The following is a 12,899-nucleotide window of genomic DNA, read 5'->3' on the forward strand; positions in this document are numbered from 1 at the left end:
ATAAAATGTTTAAAGTACGTACACTCAAAATTTCACAACAATAGATTCAGCACTTATAGAAATGACGTGTCTAATAAACTGGCCCACAGACAGACAGACGGAAACCGAGACGGGAAACCGATTTGTAAATTTCTTAACTATGATTGTTAGTAACTATTTTAACTTGGATTTTTAATACTTTCTCTTCTTTAATATTTTTGTTACTTTGTTTGTGGAAATACCAAAAATAAACTATCAAGGGACATTTTTTAAACATTTCATACCTTACATAAGATATTCATCAAAAATTACTTTTTATTACAAAAGATGTATACTACAATTTTACAAGTATTTTGGAAGGGTAAAAAAAAGATTATGTAATATTTAGAAAAAAATACTAGACCATTCCAAAACAGGGGTTCCAAAAATTGTTTCAAATTCTTTCAAAAAAAAAAAACCACAAGAACCCCTAAAAATTATTTCACATTCTTAAAAAAGAGACTTGGGACCTCCAAGATTCTTTCAAACTCTTTTAAAAACAAAATATCCGGCATCTTGAAGAGTTTTTAAAATTCTTTAAAACAACTTAAGGGGCTCCGAAGATTTTTTCACCTATTAAAAAATGACACTAAGAATTGGTAAGATTCTTTCAAACTTTTTCATAACAAAAAACAGGGGTCTCGGAATATTGAAATTCACAAATTCTTCTGCTTCTGTGGTTCAATAATCCTTCTCTAGTTTACTTTAGTATATAGTGGTTGTCCTGAAAAAAAGTATAAAATCAAAATTTTACGATTTATTTAAAAAACTACAATAATGAATTTCTTTCAAATTTTCTGCAAAACAGTGTATACAACCTAAGATTGATTTAGTGGTTACAAAATATTAACAAAATTTTATTTGTCCGTTTCCGTCTGTCTGTCTGTCTGTCTGTCTGTCTGTATCCATTTTTATTAGACACGTAATCTTCAAAACTGCTAGACCGATTGTCGTCAAATTTTGTATGCATGTTAGAAATATCGTGTAGATGCCAAAATTTGGCTGACCATCCCCGCCAACAATTTGATGACGTCATCTCAATGAACCGTATTTTAAAACGAGTTGAATATTATACAAAAATATACCCCTATACTTGTAGTATACGAATCCGCTTTCAGGTTTTTCGCTTAACGTTTAAATTTTCGCAAAAACATATGCACGGTATAATAACGTTATATTACCAGCAGTAACCAGCAGTCTCCATGGCGCACTGGCAATTTCGGGGAGAACGCGATCTGCAGCGAAGTAGTACGACCTGCCGTCGTGGGTTCGATGCCGACTTGGCTTTTTACTTTTTTATTTTCTTGCATTGGTAATATGCTGTGACTACTGATGACGTCATCACAAATTTTTTATTGGTCAAATTAAGAACGAGTCATCCCATTTTCTCGAAAATGTGAAGAATACGTACGTCTTTATATAATAATGATAAAATAAGAATTATAACATTCAGAACATTTTGTTCGATTGTGGTTTAATTAATAATTTAATTTCTACTTGGCATTCGTTCGATGCATAAACATAAATAAACACTTGAGCGTCAGATTGCTATTACCTAGCGCTGAAGGACAAGGGATGTTATTTATGCCTCTGGTTTTTACTTTACAGCGGTTATCACAAACGAAAACCGTAAAATCAAATTTTGCAAGACCTAATACTTTGAAATCTTGCAGAAGTTTTAAAGTTATTGTAAGCATGGTAAATTGTTAATCAAAATATATTTGTTTATTCCTCCCAAAAAATTGATGACGTCATCTCAAAATTTTGCCGAATAAATTGTACCCAAAATGTGCAAAATATGAAGAGTTTTTACTTGTGGTTCATATTTTTTTCATCTGTTTCTGTATATTTATGATGACGTCATCGCAAAATTGTGTGAAGAAAAACCCAACAAAATGCTGGATATAGATTAGTATTAAAATTGTGCAACTTTGAAACCTTGACAATTCTCTGAACCACTGAACCACGTGAATCTCATCAGTAAATATTTATAGCTTAAATAGAAAAGGACAGAAATGGACAAAACAATGGAAATAATCCATTATATCTAAAGCCAGCTGTTGGGGGGCTCCTGGAGCTCAGAATTGCCGTGCGTTATCTAGTGGAAACAGGTCAAAGTATACACAATTAACCCAGAATAGGGTAATTAAAGCCAAAGACAAAATTTAGCATATTTTGTACGTTTTGAGGTCTGTCTATACATATAAAAGTGTTTGTTCTGTTCTGTTCTTATTCATCAGCGCAGAGCCTAAACTACTTGAGCTAGAAACATGAAATTTTGACAGTAGGTTCCTTATGTAAGGTAAGCACCCACTAGAAAAGATTTTTTGAAAATTCCATTCCTGAGGGGGATAAAATAGGCGATGAAATTTAATGTCAATGTTCTTTTTAAATGAAGTCTATAGGAATGCGTACCTTAAGTTTTTGGCAACACCATTCTGAAACGTAGTATAAATCATTTCATTACAACATTGTTCTAATACTTATCTTAGCAAGTACAAGCCCCGCTCACTCGCCCTCTATTTTCTTAGAGAGTATGCCATTTGCCAAAATCAGTTGTATCTTAGGAAATACTGACCCCGCCCACCCGCCCTCTATTTTCTTAAAGGGTATATTATTTGCCAAAATCAGTCTCATTTTAACAAGTACTAGCCCCACTTACCCGTCCTTGATTTTCTTAAAGCGTAGGTCATTTGCCAAAATCAGTCGTACCTTACGAAAAAAAACTTGCTAAGATAGGACTGAACAATATTAAAAGCAGTCACTGGAGCGAAGACGGGGTGGGTGGGCGGGGCTACTGCTTGTTCATAAAACTAGAAAAGATTAATCCAAGGTTACTTCGACAGAACTTCCCTCGCCCTTGAAGTACAATCTAACAAATTCCACTTCTTTGGAGAATATAGAGGTCATCACAAATAAAATTTCGCAAAATCAAATTTTATTATTTTTCAAAAAATCAGGCGTTGTTGGACTACTTCAGAGGTGAAAGAAGTGCTGTCGAAATAACCTTCGACCAATTTTTTAATCTTTTTTAGAAATAAATAAATAAATAAATAAACAAATAAACAAAAAATTTAGTCAAAAATTCGGTAAAAACTGGGGATTTCTGTCACGAATATCCAACGGTAATAGTTCCTAATTTGTTTAACCTTTGTAAAATCTATTACTTGTTACTATTTAATGAAGCACTTTTTCATATCTACAATTCACTTTCCGTTATCCATAGTCCTTCCACTGTTTGCCCATTCGAATACGACCTACAAGGCCTCCACAGAATACTTTTTGCTGCAATTACCAGCACGCAATTTTTCGCACTTGTTCTTGAAGGTAGACATAACATTTATGTTTTATTCTGCCTCATTGAAAAAGATACATAAATAGGCACAATAGTCCTCAATCATATTATTAGACACACCACTTCCTCAAGTGAAAAACGCGAACAAATTGCAGTACAAGGTAATCAATCATAATAATTTTTTTTTAATTTAATTAAGCGTATTTCTTAATACAGGCAATTAATCATTTGTGTTCACATTTAGCCATCATTTGCATGAAGAAGGAAGCGCTCTTGAGAAGATCCTCCAGCATACGAATAGCACGCCTTGAGAATGCATCGCGTGCAAATATTGCAACAGTTTGATATGTTGTTGAACCCGGCAGTCTTTGGCAGTGGGCCAAATTGTCGGGACGCTTGATGACATTGCACCTCGTCAACCTTGATGGTCACCGCACCCATCACGCATGACGCCGTTTAGATTTGCTCGCTATTTTCCCGGAAAACGCATTATTACCCATCAGTCGTGCCAAGGATTGTCTTATTTTCACCAGGTGGTTAAGGCGTGTCCGATCCGGCTGCTAGATAAGATTCGCCTTTGGTCGCTTTTTGTTGGAATCGAGTGGTGAAAATATCATATCTCTTCGGCATTTCAGTTTTTTGCAGCATAACCCAATTTATCCGATAACATCGTACTAACACCTCCGTCATGTTAAGTGATGTCAGCTTAATAGCGGCCAAAAAAAACCCGCACTTTAAACAAATTTCTCTAACCGGTTGCAAAGAATTTCAGATTTTTCAAAATTCTTGGAGTGTTTACGTGGACGATTGGCGGGTTTTTAGACGCCTGACCGTGATTTCTACGGTCTTGAGATTCGGTAAAATGTTGAATGTGTATATTACCAGAGGCTTAATGAGGCGGAGCGGGCGCCACAGATTTTCCTATTTTCAGATCATTTACATTTATTGGTTTTTTGTTCAATCACGAAATTGGAAATGCTTCTGCGGGATTATAGATAATTTAAAAATGAAATGCGGTGAAAGTAATTAAAGAGAAAACCGTGATAAAATTTGCTGGGTTATAGGGGATTGATGATAACTAATTATTGTATATAACGGAAAATTATCTTTGAAAAGTCACCATTCCAGTTTTCGCATCACGGATTTTGTGAAACTACATTCACGTTGGCATTATTAATCAAAAATTGGTTTTACTACCACGAATTTGTGCGTGGCTTATTTTACGTAATACTGGAATAGAGTGGTAACGACAGTGAAAGAGATAAATTGTCTACGAAACTAGATTGGGTCATTTTTGTATTTTAACACAGACTTCAAGTTTCCAGTAATGCATTTAAGAGTTCATTTAACAATAAACTTTGGACAATTAAAAACATTTTGAAACAATTTTTAAATTGTAGAAACATTTTTGGTTTTGCATATTGACCTACTTTAATAGGAGAATGATGTATGTACACGTTATGGGCAACAAGTCAAAAAATTGGTCTAAAGAGTTTAGACAGTACTTCCCTCGCTGTCGGAAACTTGACGACTGCATGCCTATTGTGTTTTTTTTCTCATTACATTTTTGTAGTGGGAATTTAAAAAAAAATTGCGATGACGTCATCAACATTTTTGCAAGGACACGTATATCAGTTGGGATAGATGTAGTGTAATACTAAGAATAAAATTATTATATTCTCAAATTTTCGGGAAAATGAATTGGGTCGTTTTGAATATTGATTTGTAATAATCAATAAAATAACGAAACAATTTACTCACGTATACGTATCAGAGGCAACTGAAAATCGTGTATGTATAAACACTCTTAATTTAAGATGACAGGCGTAACAGCATACGTGAGAGTCAAACAGAGAAACTGTAAACAAAACGACCATCGGTTTTATTGCTTCGACTTCCGCTTATTATATAAAACATTGGGTTTTATTTTAATTCTTGACGGTGAAATTCACAATTGGTTGATTATAAACATGTCTATTTCACATTCGCGGAACCAAGTGAGCGCATAAAACAAATGCAGGTCTGTAATGTTAAAGTCGATGTAAATAAGCGTGCTACCCTTATGTTTCAACCGAGTTTTTCCTTTAACAAATTTTGTGTCGACCAAATTGGGTTGGTTGGGGTGTAATACTAATAATAAGTGTTGCCTTTAATTTAATCAATAAAATAAATTGACTTCATTAATTTTTTTGAACCACCTCTTAAGAAAATCTAAAAAATATGAATGGAATGATAAATCACAAGTACAAACTCATCATATTTTTTGCATTTTAGATAGGATTTATTCAGCAAAATTTAAGGGTGACGTCATCAATTTTTCTAGGAGGGATGAACAAATACATTTTGAACAAAAGTTTACCATGCTTATAATAACTTTAAAATATTCCCAAGATTTCAAAGCATTCGGTTTTGTAATTCCTGATTAAATCGATAAAATAAATTCACGCCTTCATTAATTTTTTTGAGTCACCCTGCATATGCAAATCCAAAAATATGAATGGAATGATAAATCACAAGTACAACTCATCGTATTTTGTACATTTTAGATACGATTTATTCGGAAAACTTTTGAGCTGACGTCATCAGTTTTTTGTAGAAGATAACCAAATATATTTTGACTAAAAATTTATTATGCTCTTTATAACCTTACAACATCTGCAAGATTTCAAAGCATTCGGTTTTGTAGTTCCTGATTAAATCAATAAAATAAATTTACGCATTCATTAATTTTTTTGAGTCACTCTGTACATGCAAATCGAAAAAATTTGAATGGAATGATAAATCACAAGAAGAGACTCACCATATTTTGTACATTTTAGATAGGATTTATTCAGCAAAATTTTGTGGTGACATCATACATTTTTTTATGGGGGACGACCAAATACGTTTTGATCAAAAATTTACCATGCTTATGATAATTTTAAAATATCTTCAAGATTTCGAAGCATTCGGTTTTGTAGTTCCTGAATAAATCAGTAAAATAAATTACCGCTTTCATTTATTTTCTTGAATCACCCTGTATATGCAAATCCAAAAAATATGAATGGAGTGATAGATCACAAGTACAGACTGATCATATTTTGTACATTTTAGATATGATTTATTCGGCAAATTTTCGAGCTGACGTCATCAAGTTTTTGGAGGGGATAAGCAAATATATTTTGACTAAACATTTATTATGCTCTTTATAACCTTAAAACATATGCAAGATGTCAGAGCATTCCGTTTTGTAGTTCCTGATTAAATCAATAAAATATATTTACGCATTCATTAATTTTTTTGAGTCACTCTGTATATGCAAATCCAAAAAATATGAATGGAGTGATAAATGACAAGTACAGGCCCATCATATTTTGTACATTTTAGATATGATTTATTCGGCAAACTTTCGAGCTGACGTCATCAAGTTTTTGGAGGGGATAAGCAAATATATTTTGACTAAACATTTATTATGCTCTTTATAACCTTAAAACATGTGCAAGATGTCAGAGCATTCGGTTTTGTAGTTTCTGAGTAAATCAGTAAAATAAATTTACGCATTCATTAATTTTTTTGAGTCACCCTGTATATGCAAATCCAAAAAATATGAATGGAGTGATAGATCACAAGTACAGACTCATCATATTTTGTACATTTTAGATATGATTTATTCCAGAAACTTTTGAGCTGACGTCATCAAGTTTTTGGAGGGGATAAGCAAATATTTTTTGACTAAAGATTTATGATGCTCTTTATAGCCTTAAAATATCTGCAACATTTCAAAGCATTCTGGTTAGCAGATTAAAAATTAAATTTCAAAATATTGTTTTATAATTTTGATTTTTTTTCCAAAAATCTGGACGTTTCGGGTGAAAAGTCGATTCTGAGTTGTAAACTACATGTGTAGGACTATGTTATTTTATACAATTGAAAATCCATTTACTATGTACAATTTTGAAGTGACGTAATCGCATTAGTGGTGGGGATGATTAGACAAATTTTGGTTAGCGTTTTACCATCTACATGATATTCTTAATATAAGCACAAAATTTCACAACAATCGGTCGAGTACTTTCGGAGATTATCTGTCTAATAAAAATCCGGGACGGCAGACGGACAGACGGACGGACAGACGGACGGACAGACGAACAGACAGACGGAAATGGGAGACCTATTTCTTCGTCTTCTAGGGGTCATGAAAGATCGAGAAAACTTAAAAGTAGAGAGTCGGCCGACGGACTCGATTACAATACTTCCTTTGCTTACGTTCGGGAAGTAATTATTGAATTGAAAAATTGGAAAGAAAAAAAAACGAACCGAATCGAAAAATAGGAAAACCTAAAAATTGTATCACCGGAAAATTAAAGAATCGTCAAAATTGTAAAGTCGGGAAACTGTAACAACACTGAAAGATCGAAACACTGAAAAATAAAAAATTGTAAATGGAAAAACTGAAAAATCCAAAAATTGAAAAATTTCACTTTGAAAAAAGAAATATAAAATCAGAACATTCAAAAACCGAAAAGTTGAAAAATCCAAACACTTGAAAAATCAAAAAATTAAAAATCGAATAATGAAGATCGAAAAATTGAAACATTGAAAAATTGAAAAACGAGAAACTTAAAACACGAAAAAATAAATTAATCGTAAAATTGGAACCTTAAAAATTGTATAATTGGACAATTATAGAATCGTCAAAATTGTAAAATCGAAAAATTGAAAAATTAAATATCGAAAAATTGAAAAATTAAATATCGAAAAATTTTAAAATGAAAAATTCTAAAACGAAAAATTGAAAAATTTCACATCGAAAAAAAGAATTGTAAAATCAGAACATCGAAAAACTGAAAAGTTGATAAATCCAAAAAATTCATAAATCAAAAAATTAAAAATCGAATAATGAAGAACGAAAAATTGAAACATTGAAAAATTAAAAAACGAGAAACTTAAGACTCGAAAAAATAAATGAATCGAAAAATTGGAAACAAGGAAAAATGAATTGAATCGAAAAATAGGAAAACCTAAAAATGGTGTAATCGGAAAATTATAGAATCGCCAAGATTGTAAAATCGGGAAACTGTAACACTGAAAGATCGAAAAATTGAAAAATTAGATATCGAAAAATTGAAAAATGAAAAATTGAAAATGGAAAAGTTAAAAAATCCAAAAATTGAAAAATTTCACATCGAAAAAAAGAAATATTATAAAATCAGAACATTGAAAAACTGAAAAGTTGATAAATCCAAAAAATTGAAAAATCGAAAATTTAAAAATCGAATAATGAAGAACGAAAAATTGAAACATTGAAAAATTAAAAAATGAGAAACTTAAAACTCGAAAAAATAAATGAATCGAAAAATTGGAAACAAGGAAAAACGAACCGAATCGGAAAATAGGAAAACCTAAAAAATGGTATAATCGGAAAATTATAGAATCGTCAAAATTGTAAAATCGGGAAACTGTAACACTAAAAAATCGAAAAATTGAAAAATTAAATATTGAAAAATTGAAAAATGAAAAATTGCAAATGGAAAAATTGAAAAATCCAGAAATTGAAAAATTTCACATCGAAAAAAAGAAATATTATAAAAAGTTGTTAAATCCAAAAAATTGAAAAATTGAAAATTTAAAAATCGAATAATGAAGAACGAAAAATTGAAACATTGAAAAATTAAAAAACGAGAAACTTAAAACTAAAAAAAATGAATGAATGAATCGAAAAATTGGAAAGAAGTAAAAACGAACGGAATCGAAATACAGGAAAACCTAAAAACTGTAAAATCGGAAAATTATAGAATCATCAAAATTATAAAATCGGCAAACTGAAAAACTAAATATCCAAAAATTGCAAATGAAGAAAACGAAAAATCCAAAAAATGAAAAATTTCATATCGAAAAAAGAAATATTATAAAATAATAACTTTGAAAAACCGAAAATTTGAAAAAAAGTGTGTATCAACAATGGAAACGAAAAATTGCAAATCGAAGAAAGACTTAAATATTACAAAATCTAGAAACTGAAACATCCAAAAGGTAGAAAATTGGAAAACCAAAAAATTTTAAAATAAAAACTCAGAGAGTTGCATGTCATAAAGTGAAGAAACAAAAAAAATGAAAAACTGAAGAATTAAAAAACTCAAGTAAAAAAAGCTGCGGGAGTGTTATTTACGCCACTTTTTTACTTTATAATAGAGGTTATCAAAAACAAAAAACGCAAACAAATAGAGTTGGCTACAACTAATATAGCAACACTATCCTGGTACCATTTAGTTCAAAATAATTTAATGTTTACCTATGTCTAGACTGTCTAACTTCTTGTCGGATGTCAATATTTGATTGAAAGGTTCTTCTTTAAATATTATTTTGGTGATAAATATAAATTATGTAAAATTTTGTAATTTTACTCTACGAAACACTTTCCAAAATGTAATTTATAACAGCATTATTAGTGATAAACCACAAATAATTACATATCCATATAAAACTCTCGATACGTTTAATTCGTGACAACTATAGGATAAATATTAATGATCGATTGTGTTGGCAATTCTGAATTTATTGGCAACAATACTAGTAAGTCACTGACTTGATGTGGTAATTTTTAAATATGTTAACAACCTGGTTATGAAGTCTCAGTTGTGTGAGAAATATTCAAATTTCTAGTGTTTATTATCTCTAAAACTATGTCTCTCATGTGAATTCACTGTGATTATTTTCTTGTGTCGTTACTTGATTGTTACAAATTTTTAACTTTTTGGATCACATTCAAACCACCTGCCTTGAATACCTTACTTAATTTTTAAAAGTGAAACTAAAAATGCGATAAATCAAAAACAGTCTTAATGCTTACAAAAATAATTATCTAACAACATCGCACTTTATTTTCGTGCACGAAGTGTGAAATCTGAATAAAAAAATGGCACGACTATCTAATAACGCACCTAAGATGGCTATCTTACCCTCATTCCTTAAAAAAAAATTAATAATAGACGAACCCACCGCTGTAGATTAGCATAGTGAACATTGTAATACATAAATAATTACACGTATTGTAATTGAATGGTGTTAAACAGATTAAAATTATATATTTACTGCTTATAATAACTGATTGCTTTGTATGCATAATACGATAATGACACTAGAACTATATTTACAAGCCTGTGTTTTTCGAGTTCGTTTAATACATTATCGCGAGTATCTCCCATGTGCAGCAAGGTAGGAAAGTTGAATAGCTTGGGAGAAATACCTACCACGTGCTTAAAAATGCGGAAAATTAGTTTGAGTACGATATCACTTATTGTTACTAGAATATGTAATTAAATAATTAACATTAATTGAGGCTAAATGGTAAATATAAAATTGAAAAACTGTAAAGTTCCGGTGGTGTCTTCATCATAGACAAATATTTATAAGTCTGTTATGTCATTTTATTTATTTGAATTAAATTAGTCTATTTAGTTATAAAACATGGTTAATTGATTTTTAAGAAAATTGATTAATTCAGACATTTATTAATTCACATAATCCTGCTTACGCAAGGACCTCAAAAACTACATAGTTTAACACAGTTTCCGGGCAACTTACGGTATATAATTTAATTGAAGTGGTTTTACACGTGAATTCCAGATTTTGAATATTTATCAAATAACTCACAGATTTTTTTTGGTGATGATTTGGACCCTAATTTCTGTCTTCGAAGTCGCAAAATTGTCACAGTTTCGCTTCAAGCGCAACACGACTGTGAATTACTAAAAATTAACCGGAAAATCGGAATGCACCTGCAAATAAACCGTTTCATTAAGACTTATGCAACTGTAGGAAGCATCAGTAGTTCTAGAATGGTGTTTAAAAAGCCAGCTAAAGTGCATTATGTCACTCAAAACCAGATTTAATTCATTTTCACTTCACAATAACAATTCAATTGTTTTTGATGTTTCACTGAAGAGGAAATTGTGGAAGAAGTGGTGAGAAATGAGCCAAAGTGAGTGCAAGAAAATCAATTTTGTTGTACAGTAAGTGTTGACGTAAATTAACAGGCCTTTGATTTGAATTTAATTGAGTTCTCTCGAGCATCAAATAATAATTAAACTGAAGAACTCCATCACATTTCATTAACGTTTGTTTGCGACAGGGGTACTTAAATATTCCGAAAAATGTGTCGAGATCGTGCGAATGAAAAGATTAAATAGCTGATTCATCGCTAGACAAAAGCCAAATTTTTATTTTGATTATAAAACTGCTTTTACGTTTTTTACCACTTTCGTGCGGTAATAAAAGTGGCAAATGTGACATAAGTGAAAAATTTATATTACATAAGAAATTAAATTTTGGTTTAATCAAAACCGTGGCTAAATTAAATAAACAAAAGCGAAATATAATTTGATTTTAATTTAATCACGATTATATAAAACCCACCCAATGTACTCACGTTTTTCAGTTTTTACAAGTATAATGATCCGACAGTTTCTCAAGTCGTGATAATATTAAATCAAATTACAAAAATAGACGCACTTTACCAAAACCAACTTAACACTCTATTTCTTTTATTATAAGATCGGTATCATTGTGAAAGAGTTGCACCAACTTCTGTAAAAAAAACAACATTGATTAATTACCGCAGGTAATTTGAATTTGAACATTCGGTACACTTTATTCCAACAATGTACTTTCTCCCTATCTAAGAAATTTAATTGCAAGATTCATTATTTTTCCAACAACGTCCCAAAGTATTGCATATTTATGGATAGATATTTTTTCGTCGCGCAAAATGCCATCGACCACGTAGTCTCGCAGCCAAGGCGTGTAGGTAATTTGTAAATGCAATGAATTACACAATATTTATTTAGAAATGCAACGAGAAGATATTCGAATGTGCCGATGAGAGCACGTTATAAATTTTAATGCGTACATGGTCACAAGGTGGGATGCGGTCATAAAATGGTGCGATTTATCAAAAGGGGCTTTATAATCCCTGATTAATGAGGGATCTTGTTGACAAAAGTGCCAATATTTTCAAAATTATGTTTCTGTGGAGGAAGGAAATTTGTTCGTACACGGTTTCACGTAATAGGGAATTGAAGATCGTTCTGTACCAATTTTTTGAAATATGTTGACCTGTCGTGTTTTGTATGCTGTGAGCATGGATTTATGGAATTTGGGTTCAGTTACCACAACTCTCTATTCAACGAGACAACGCCGCATTTAATACAAATCGCGAGCTTTGTTCACTCCTAGAACTTTGTTTGTTTGACAGATTTCTGCATTCATTGGCCTACAATGCAGAAACGTTGAGTTACTGTGGTTTTGTATTCATTTTTTTACCATATTGCTACCAACTAAATAATTTCTAGGCGTTTATTTTTTGTATATCTTGATTCTCTCGATTACAATCCCTACATTTTCATAGAAGGTTAATCGCTTCGGGTCATTTTATATTCGTCACTAACCCTCCTATTATGCCGACCAACTTTTCATAATCACGTCATAAAATTTTAGTGAACAGGGGCGGATGGGACCATCTGGAAATCGGGAAATTTCCAGAGCGCCAGTGCCCGAATCCAAATTATCTATATTATAAAATGAAGTAAAATTTAGGCCTTTCAGGCGC

The 12,899-nt window shown here is 31.4% G+C and overlaps 1 protein-coding gene across 4 annotated transcripts in view; it reads left to right on the forward strand.

Annotated features, from left to right (window-relative positions):
• LOC135128201 (disheveled-associated activator of morphogenesis 1) overlaps positions 1–12,899 on the forward strand; it is a 104,965-nt gene that overhangs the window by 42,817 nt on the left and 49,249 nt on the right. The window contains exon 1 of one of the 4 annotated variants that reach the window (XM_064055125.1): positions 2,142–2,160. The exons of 2 other annotated variants lie outside the window; for them this stretch is intronic. The gene's annotated coding sequence lies outside the window, so the exon portion shown is untranslated. Of the gene's footprint in view, positions 1–2,141; positions 2,161–2,213; positions 2,321–12,899 lie in introns of those variants that run through there. One more of the 4 variants, XM_064055117.1, reaches the window with a different exon arrangement.

Source organism: Zophobas morio, unplaced genomic scaffold (assembly GCF_036711695.1).
Source record: "Zophobas morio isolate AGI-343-1 ecotype UQ-CSIRO unplaced genomic scaffold, CSIRO_AGI_Zmor_V1 ptg000002l, whole genome shotgun sequence".
Taxonomy (NCBI): domain Eukaryota; kingdom Metazoa; phylum Arthropoda; class Insecta; order Coleoptera; family Tenebrionidae; genus Zophobas; species Zophobas morio.